The sequence below is a fragment of the Parasteatoda tepidariorum genome, chromosome 1, assembly GCF_043381705.1.
Source record: "Parasteatoda tepidariorum isolate YZ-2023 chromosome 1, CAS_Ptep_4.0, whole genome shotgun sequence".
Taxonomy (NCBI): Eukaryota; Metazoa; Arthropoda; class Arachnida; order Araneae; family Theridiidae; genus Parasteatoda; species Parasteatoda tepidariorum.
Genome location: NC_092204.1, coordinates 55,954,335 through 55,965,444, shown reverse-complemented (window position 1 = coordinate 55,965,444; position 11,110 = coordinate 55,954,335).

Sequence of the window (11,110 nt, the reverse complement as noted above, 5' to 3'; positions counted from 1 at the left end):
GATATTTTATATATATATATATATATATATATATATATATATGTAGCATATATCGCTTGGTATTAGATGTGCTTATTAGCTATTATTATTTTTTTTAATTTATGAAAATTAAAAGATTATAAATAAATAATACCAAAATGACTTAATAAAAATTATTAAAATTCATTGCTTTTACGAATTTAGAATACTATTAGTATTCAATAAAGCTGAAAACTACATATAAGATTAAAGTGATTTATTAACGTAATTACAAACACTTAACTTCATTAAAACAAGCTTTAAGTGCATTTAATATGAATAAATTATACTATTGATTATCATAATTTTATTATCTTAATCACATGTTTCTGAATGCGGTAGTCAAATAATATGACTTAGACTTTAAAAAGTAACATAAACTTCAAAAATGCTTTTGTTCAAATAAAAATCTGTTTTCAAATATGAAATAAAATATGAGGAACATTTTGAAAAATATAAAAACGTTTAGAATTTTCATTTTTTTATTTTAAAAGTTATGTTTACGAGTGGGTATTTAATTTTTTATTCTTGAGCGTGACTTTAAGTTTGATTTATTAAATAAAAGTATATTCAAACAGTCTTTATTTTCTTATCACTTCAAAGTCTCATTTTTATTCTGTTCAATTCAACAAACCAGATAGAAATATGTACACAATGTCGTGTTTTTGTTAAGATTTATTCTTTTTCTTATTTTATGTGTTCAAAAATATGATTATGGATAGGCAGGTGATGTTATTCAATAAAACCAGATGCACTCTGTTTGAGTAAATAAGGATGATTCTTATAAATTTCATTTACATATTCTCCTCTTTTTCTTACGTGATTAAAATAAATTTGGATTTACATTTATGAAAATAAACAATTCTTGTGTTGTATACACTCTAAGGCGGCTGTTTTATATTAAACAAAAACTTATAACCTCAAAACCAAAAACTCGAAAACCTTAACAGCGCATTTAAAGCCCCTTAAGAGATTCATTTTCTAAAAACAGCACGCAAATAAAATGAAACTTTGAATTTTTAAACAAAGTAATTTTTAACAAAGTAACTTAACTTTTAAGCAAACTGAAAGTAACAATGATTTTTTTAATTAAATATATAAATACATCTTCCGTATCATTTGAACAAATTTAAAATATAAATTTATTTGGTTTCAGTTCATTGAAAATGAATTACTTTTATGAACATATTTAAAAAGAGAGTTACTTATTATATGCTTAATAGACAATATAAAAAGTAAGTTACTTTATAAGCTCGATTTTTAACCGAAATGAACAAAAAAGGAAAACAATGTTTAATTATTGCATTTAAAAACTAAAACTCAAATAAAATGGTTGTTAAAAATAATTTGAATGTTTCTCATCATCGCAAGATTAACAAGCTTCATACAATACAAGCTTTGAGTTGTTTAAAAGTTAGAATTTGTATCATGGATAAAAATATTTTAAATGCAAATGAAAATAATTTAGAAACTGAAAATAATCATACAATTTTAGAAAATATGGTTATTTATCATAAAACATTGTCTTATAACTGCAGAGTAAAATTATAATAAATTGCAAAGTTAAAAAATACATGTTAAGATTATGCACATTTTTAGGACTAGAAATCTATTTTTTACTCTGTTAAAAATAAATATAATTATACTATGCTTGATTTAATATGGAATGGGGAAGAAAACACAAGTTCATAAAAAAGCTTCAAAATTATGAAAAAGTAGCAAATAGTTTACATTTTGCTGTTAGAACATTTTACTTTCATTTTAGCGGAATGTAATATTTTACAAGTTCTAAATTAATTCTATGGAATATAACATACTAAAATTATGTCTAGCAACTGAACCATCCTGATTTGAAACTAATATATGGTTAATGAGCAATTTTTCCCGTAACATTGCTTCATTTTGAGCACGGTTTTCCCAAAATAAAGTTTTTATATTAAAATATTTTGAGTATTCCAGGAATCGCAGTTTCATTATTATTTTTTTTAATTTTATGTTCCCCTTCATTTTTCAAAGACAAGAGTGTTTATTTTTGTCAATCGGATGAGAAAATTCATTAATAATGGTGATTTTTGAGATTTAAAACTTTAAGCTAAGTTTATTCAAAGTAAATTTTAAATTATATGAAATGCTCTTAACTTCTGAAAACCATTTTGCTTACTTAATTTTAAATAAAAATGAATCTACCAAAAATAATAATTAAAAATAGTTACTAAAGCAATTATATTTCTTCCTAACTATGAATAAGTACGTTTATTATTACTTACTATTTTAGTTAAGGTAATATTTCAAATTATTTGCTTATTTTCTTAATAGAACTTATGTTAAACAGAATTTTTTGTTCCAACATTTAAAAAAAAAATACCTGAAATATTAGTTTAGGGAAAAATTTACTACTAATAAAGAATAACTAATAATAATAAGGAATACTTATTAATAAGGAAAAATATTTAATATTGGAATTTTTTAAATTGACTAAAGTGCTTTTAGTTTAATAAATAAGCTGTGCTTATGTATAAACGCGTATGTCAAAATTATATTATACAATTATATGTTTCTAACAGGTTTTCTCAAATGCATCTTCTCTTATCATCTTCTTGTGGTTTTAAATTCAAATGACATAACAAAGCAGTATTTGAAAATATCGTAAAAAAGTCTTAAGTCAGATTGTATTTAATTGGAACACAATGTTATATCTGAACTTTTAATAGTCTGTGCAACTAATATAATGCAAAGATGCACGCGATGCAAGTTTTGCGTTTATCTTAATAGTAAAAATAAAAGAAACGAGTGTCTTTATTAGTTAATATTCAAAAGTTACTTTTCATTTCTCTTAAAGACTTTTTCTAAGAAAAGGAAAGCTTTTGATATTTTAAGTATTTCTTTTATATTTTAAAGAACCAGCTAAATTTTTCACTTATAAAATATTTTTCATAGAGAAACGATTTAATAATATTTTATTTACGACTGAAATGCTTTGAAAATGTCAACACATTTAATGGGATGAAAATAAGTGCATAATCAATGCGTGAATACTGAGCAACACTACGAAATCTTGTTCAAAACTGAAAAACATATCTCCAAATCTCCAAAGAATTCATGAAGCTAAAATGTACTGCTCAAAACAATTAAAGGGTACTTATTAAAGGGTTTTAAGGGTAAACAACTAAAGGGTACTCTTGTATGAAACAGCGGTATAAGCATTTTTTTCATAAAATGGGAGAAGAGAGTCACGAATGAAAAATTTCTTATTTTAATAAAATGCAAATGTTTGACGTTGAAGACGACGTTTTAGAGGCAGCAAATTTGATTTGGCTTTCAACTTAATGTAAGACAAACGTAAAAAAATGATCACATTCAGCAAGCACGTTGTTTTGATAAGTGCGATGTCTCAATGCTTATCATTAGCCGATTATGATAATTAATCATTCATAATTATTAACCATTCATAATAATTATGATCCAAAGTAGCAGAAGCCATTGAAGTTTCTCAAAGTTTGATTTCCAGGATCTGGAACCATTTTTTCGGAGACTGGAAATGCAGGCCGGAAATCAAGGCAAGGGTGTTGACGTACAACAATGCCAAATGAAGACCGTTATTTAGTTTTAACTGCTCGGGGACACCGGATACTGGCACTACAGTTTCGACCCAAACTGTTCGAAACCACCTTCACGCTGAAGGTCTCTATGCTCGCTGACCAATGATGTGTGTCACGCTAACAGCAATGCAATGTTACGTCAGCAGTGAGTGGGTAACAGAGCATGTGCACTGGAGGAGAAATGAATGGCGCAAAAGTCTTTTGCCGGATGAATCCTTTTTTTCTGTTCATCCTGATAATAGGCTTATTTTTATCTGGAGGGAATGTGTCACTGGAAGCAATTCTGCATTCGTGCACGAGAGTGTAAGATTTGGCGGTGGGAGAGTGATGGTCTATGCTGGAATCTGCACTGATGGATGCATCGATCTCCATATCATTCGCAAAGGAGCTCTGACAGGTCGCAGATATAGGGATGAGATCCTGAGACCTGTTGTAGTCCTTTACGCTGCAGCAATTGTTGATGACTTCATGTTAATGGATGGCAATTGCAGGTCATATCATGCTATCTTGGTGAATGATTACCTTTTGGAGGAAGGAATCATACGAATGGATTGTACAGCGTGTTCTCCGGACATGAAATCAATGGAGCATGTTTGGGATATTCTAGACGAATTTCTGGACGGGCACAAGATCTCCAAGAACTGGAGAGAGTTTTTCTGGAAGAGTGGGACAGGATACCCCAGCCTCTCATTAATAACCTCATTGATTCGATGCCTCAAAGGTGTTCCATGTTACTGGTCATCGGGGAAACCATACCCCTTACTAAAAATGATTTTCTTTTAAGGAAACACCTTCATTTATTTGTTTTTCTCATATGCACAGATTGAGTTTCTTTCCTTTTGTACCCAGAAGCTCAATAAAACGCATTTTTCTCCGTTAAGAAAAATTAAAATTTTATCTCATATGGCCTACAACGTCTCGTATCAGTCATTGAATCAATAATTCTTCAAGTGCGGGAGCAGCACACAGCCTTAATATCATTTAATTACTTTAAGTAGTGCAGTTTCATTTTTTTTTAAATTCAGTATTATTTTATGCCCTTCCTGTTTGCTTTACGTACTCAAAGGAATGTGAAAGGACAGACCTAAAAACCTACAAAGCCAACTAAGCACGTACCAAACCAAAACCTACTAAGCACGCAGTTTAGTAGTTCATCCATAGTAGTTACCATAGTTGTAATAAATAATAACTCGATTAACTTTTTCAGCGCTATGGGCGAGATAACTTGTCCTCTACATAAAGTTTTTTTTCTATGTTATTGCAGTGTGTCTAGCGACTTATTTATCAATATTTTAGCACATTTCATTTCCTAATATTTCGTCTTTCAATTTTAGGGAAAAATCTTAGCGCAGAAAGTGGGATTAAGACTCCCCATTGCCGCAATGAAAGTGTTAGTAATCATTTGGCACAATGTTGTTGCTCAAGAACAAGTTACCTGTTAACAAAATATCAAGGACGTAAAAAATAGTGCATAGACTTTTCTCATAAACTTATTAGTACCATTTCTCTATTCATTTTGCTTTTCAGTACATTACTTATATTCTTTTGTTTGTTTGTTTCAGTTTGTACCTATTACCAAAATAAATTAATCATCACTGGTGTCAAAAACTCATCACTGGTTTTTGCGTTTTCCCTCATTAACCTTTTCTTTATATTTATTTTGCATTTTAGTACTCAATTTAACTTGTTTATTTTCAATTAATGCTTATTATCAAAATTAACTCAGCATCATTGGAAACAGTAACAGTAGGACACTTTTTACAGTTCCCTTTAATGAATAAATAACTTTTCTCCAATAACTTTGCCTTTCAGTACGTAATTTATATTTTTATAAACTTTTGTTATTACCTACTTACAAAATCAATTAAGCACCATTAGCGTTAATAATTGTATTGCGATTTTTTACGTTTTGCCTAAGAAAATTAGTACTATTTCCTCAATAATTGTGCTTTTATATGCGTAACTTTTATCATTTTAATTGGGTACTTGCAACTCGTATTAGGCCATTTAGCGAATACGTAATTAGGCCATTAGGTTTTGTCCATTATCATGTTGAATTAATTTTTGGATAAGATTTAATTGGATATCTGTAAGTGACGTCAAACGTGAGTCGAACCTGATTTGTTCTAAATCATTGCACAATTTAACCACGATCATGCCAGCGTCCAAATATCATATATTCTAATTTTTTTAAACAAGTTTTGAAAGTATAACTGTAAACAAACTAAACACATGGTTTCAGTTAAATTGAGGAATGCTAATTTGCTGACATTCACGTATGCTACCACAATTACATGTTTCGCGTATAGTATTATAATTAGAGTTAAAAGGATATAGATTTTATATTATCAAAATATCTCATCATTAGTTCATCACTGCCTTTTACGTTATTATATTTCAGTTGATTTGGAGAAAAAGAATGTGTTCTTTAAAAGCTAAGTATGGAATTGGCACATTAAATTTAGTCACAAAGCTACGAATAAATTGTTGTCGTAATGCATCATCACAATGAACAGTGCCTTTTAAAAAGAGAGAAAGGCAGACGGAGGAATATTTGGAGCACGCAAAACAATGTCATTAAAATCTCTTTAATATTTGTTACATTGTTTGAGTGCCTTATTTCTTATGTGTCTCATTTCATTTGTTTATTAAATTGAATGCTTATATACAACATTCCACTTTATTATTGAATGACTTAGTTCTATTGCTTCTTTTGTTTGGAAAAGCAGTAAAAAAAATTTAACACTTTTCCGGAAAAGTACATCTTAAAATCTTTATTTTGTAGAGAAAGCGTTCGAATTTTTCCATTAATTATGTGACAAAGATTTATGTCCTCTTCTTCTTATCAGTGAAGCTCTTTTTAAAGGCGTAAAAATGTTTCTTCTTATCTACAATAGTTGTTTAACAACTTTCACACATTACTTGTTCCAAATGGTTTTGCGGCTATGAATGTTTTCTCTTTCTTTAAAGAAATAAAAAAAATGAGCCTTGTTCAGATCTTTTTCATTTAAAATGACTTCCAGAGCAAAAATGTTGTTATTTGATGTAAAGGAATTTTTATTTATATGCAGCTATTACAAAAGTTTGAAAGTTTCATTTTTTCATAAATTTAAAAATTTTGTTTTATTTTATTTATTTTTCGTAAAAGCAATAGCTTTTTTTATTGACTTTACTCTTTATTTATCTGCGCTAATAAATACTAGTTGAGTATTACTTAGGTTTAGTTATCTTGGTTCTTAGACACATTTATGATAGTTATATTAGTTCCAACATCTGATTTTTTGCATCAATATTCCTGTTATTTATGTATTTTTCAATACTTTTACAAACGAGAGATTTTGCAGTGCGGCGCATTTATTTATTGATATTGTTTAAAGGAGTTATTTTATTTTGTGCATTTATTACAAAATTTTACAAACTAAGGTAAGTTTATTTTTATTACTCGGCTTTGTTTGTATTAAAGTAATCCTTTTTTTCATTTATATTGCGCGAGATTTATGCGTAAATTAATATGATTTTGACATCATCTTAATTCAAAGATCTATTTGTTTTCATCAATATTAATAATACTGTTGTATTTACAATTCTTTCCTAAACACGAGAGATTTTCGTCTTTTTTATTTGACATGTATATTTATTGCAGTTCTTTGAGAGCTAAGAGACCAAATCCGAAGATAAGACCAGGTTTTATTCCAGAATCTAACAAAGAAATTGGATTCGGTACGTTAATACTGTATATTTATATGTGCTGTGCAGATTATGGGAAATAAATAAAAATAAGCTAGCAATACTAAACTGTACACTTATTCTAAAAAGATTATTTAGAGTTTAAACGAAAAAAAGGATAATGTTTTTATTTAGTTCCTAGGCTCTAGAGGCTTAAAGTTTATTTTTGCAATAGTATTTTGTCTGCTTTATTGTGCATTCTTTTTTTATGCAACTATGCTGCTTTTCAAAAGATTATTCCTTCAGTTTTAATCCATGTCACAAAAAAGGTTTATAAGGAATTTTAAATTGAAAAACAAATTACAGTTGAAAAATGAAATACAGCTGAAAATTTAGAAAAAGGTTTTGAGGTAGATAATGTTCAATAAAATTATTTCACCAAAATTTAATTGTGAAATGAGTTTAATAAAAAAATTACAACTTACATTAAAAAGTGTATGAGTTTCATGCCTATAATTTTTACAATACTCTACAAACGAGAAACATTAAAATTCTCTGTTTAATTTGAAAATGGAAAAAGATAAAAACAAGGAATTTCAAGAAAATGAGCTCTAAACAGTTTATTTCTTAATTGCAACACAAATTGAAACAAACTCATGATTTGAAGCAACAACTAGGCAGAAACAATCCTTTTTCAGAGAAAACCGCACACCACTTGGCAAGTAAAATTGTTTATAAAGCATTTAAAGTCGAATACCAGTAAAAAAACGTATATCAATCTAACTGTTATGCAATAGGGGTATCGATTTTTCCATGCTGCCAACTAAAAGAGAAGACTTTTTTCCACCTCAGCTAACGACAGTTGAGAAAGACTCAAAAAAGCCGATTGTCTGTCAAGGTAGTCTCAAACATTTTCTATCTGATACAAGTCTAAAGATATCGGTGGCCGCAAACTGAGGTAAATATCTTTTTACTCTAGAAAATCATCGGTATTATGATCGTCTGCTGTCATCAATAAAAACGAAATAACGACCAATATACCATTAAAAAACCAAACCCAGAGTATCAAAATTATATCTTTTTATTTAAACCAGTATCATTGGTCTTTTCATGAAAACATGGGAGTCGAGCGGCTCTCCAAAATTATAATAAAAAATTAGTTTCTCTTTTGCTGTTTCTAATCTTATAAGCTAACTGACGCGAGTAATATAAGCTACATTAGAATGTTGGCGTTCGATAAATTCGATTATTGTTTAGGGATTTGTAACAAATGCTTCATTCCAAGTCACTGAAAGGTATGTTCAGGGGATGCTTGAAGTGTATTGCATTTTTAGTTAACAAATCAGATTTCCTCACTCCTTCAAATAAAAGGCTCTCAGGATGTTTGTTTGTGATCATTAACATAATGGTTTAAAAAATTCTGTTTCACTTGATGCCCAGTAGAGTGACTGAGGCGAGCTACGAGGTAAACAGTTAGCGTGTATCCTAAAGTCTTGTGTTAAATTTTTTTTCCGTTTGAGTAAATTCCTTCAAAGATCTTCGAGGTGATGATAACTTTTTAAAGTCAGTTCAAGACTTCTTTGCCATGAATATCAACAAAAAGTCCAACAATAATTAAGAAAAAATTAGTTCACAACTTCTGCTAGTCAATTAAGAGACTGGAGCATCCATGCGTTGAATACTGGCTGGGAGAAATGGAATAACCTTGGTCAATCCAAGCCTTGGTTGGCTCCATAAAAGAAGTATTCACTCCATGCATTCTTCATTCCTGAAGTACACTGAAGAGCCGAAAAAACTGGTATACCTGCCTAATATCGTGTATGGCCCCCGCGAGCACGCAGAAGTGCCGCAACACGAAGTGGCATGGATTCGATCAATGTGTGAAGTAGTGCTGGAGATAATTGACACCATGAATCCTGCAGGGCTGTCCATAAACCAGTGGGAGTAAGAGGGGGTGGGGATATCTTCCGAACATCACATTGCAAGGTATCCCAAATATGTTCAATAATGTTCACGTCTGGGAGTGGATCCAAGAGCATTCTTCTGAATTTAGACACTTCCGCTGGCAACTAAAATACCCAGACATGAACATTATTGAACATATTTGGGATACCTTGCAACGTGATGTTCAGAAGATATCCCCACCCCCTCTTACTCCCAAAGGTTTATGGACAGCCCTGCAGGATTCATGGTGTCAATTATCTCCAGCACTACTTCACACATTGATCGAATCCATACCACGTCGTGTTGCGGCACTTCTGCGTGCTCGCGGGAGCCATACACGCTATTAGGCAGGTATACCAGTTTTCTTCAGTGTATAAGCACGAATCTCTTTCCACGATGAGCTTAGGACATAAATTCTTAAATTTTTATATTTGTTACCTTAAATATCGATCTTTTTCTCTCCTTTCCCTTTGTATCTCTGTATATATGTACTTATATCCTCGATTGTGGTGAAACAGACATCCCTGCTGGAGTAAGAAGAAGAAGCTGTCCTGACGCATTAGCGTGTTCTGTTTTTGAATTCCTGTGGTTTGTGTAGATTGGGGTTTATTTCCCTGTGTAAACTTTCTAGTGCTCTTTTTTTAACTATTTGTTGATTTTTAAACGATTAAATAGAACAATAAACTATTAAAATATTAAATTATTAGAATATTAAACTATTTTTTTCCAACTTATTCGTTGAACATTACAGTTAAAACATCTTTTTATACATTTACTAAAAATTTATACTTCAGCAAATAATAAGCATTTTTCCCAGAATTGAAGGGTTCTATTTCTCTTTGATAATCTCTATTCTCGGGGTAAGATCGGGTACGGAGAAATGAAGTATTATTAGTTTCTCCCAACAATATAAGCAACAATATAATTGGTTCCAACAATATAATTGGTTCCAGCAATATAATTGGTTCCAACAATATAATTGGTTAAAAAAAAATAGCTATATGAAGAAAAAGAGCGTTACTTGAGCCTATATACTTGGTTTTACCTCACTAGTAGGAAACGATCAGGTTATTTGATTTTTCTGGAAGAAAATAATTTATAAAAAAATCATTTATAAAAAAAAGTAATGCATGCATGACTTTTCGAAGAATGATAATTATTATATTTTTATAATAACAATTATTTTTAATTATAATAATTATTTCAATACGATAATGATCTTTGGCCTGCAGAATTTTTTTTTCTCTAAATGCTTTACATTACGATAAAATAAGTACTTTTATTAATTATTTAAAAATTGAAAGAAAATTGTTTAACAAAAAAAGGAAAATATTCGGTGTTTATAATTTTTAGTAACTTTATTGCAGACAGTGAACAACTTGCTGTAGATTTTGTAATTACTTCCATTTTAATTATTTTAAGTTTTGTGAAGGGAAAACGCATTTTTTTTGTTCTATTTAACTTAGCAGTTTCTTTAAAAAAACATGCCTTAACACTTTTTATGGTAAGATTAAAAAAGTAACGATCATTAATTTGCTTAAGCATTTGTTCCAGCGATAAAGAAATTAATCATTGTTTTTTAGACGCTTCGAAAAATAAATTGAAATAATTAATCATGAGAGGGACAGTTCACCACAAAATTATTTTAAGACGAATTAATTTGACATTGCGAACATAAATCTATTAAAACTAAAAAAACATTAAATTTAATCAGTATTTTTAATCATCGTGATAAAAGTTAAAATTCATTAACATGATTTTTCTGAATGCGTGGAACTTAAAAATATTTTGATAGAAATTAAGGGAACATATGGCTTCAGAAAATATTATGTTTACTACTTGAATATTTTAAAAAAAGATAGTTTTGGAATACAACAATTCAA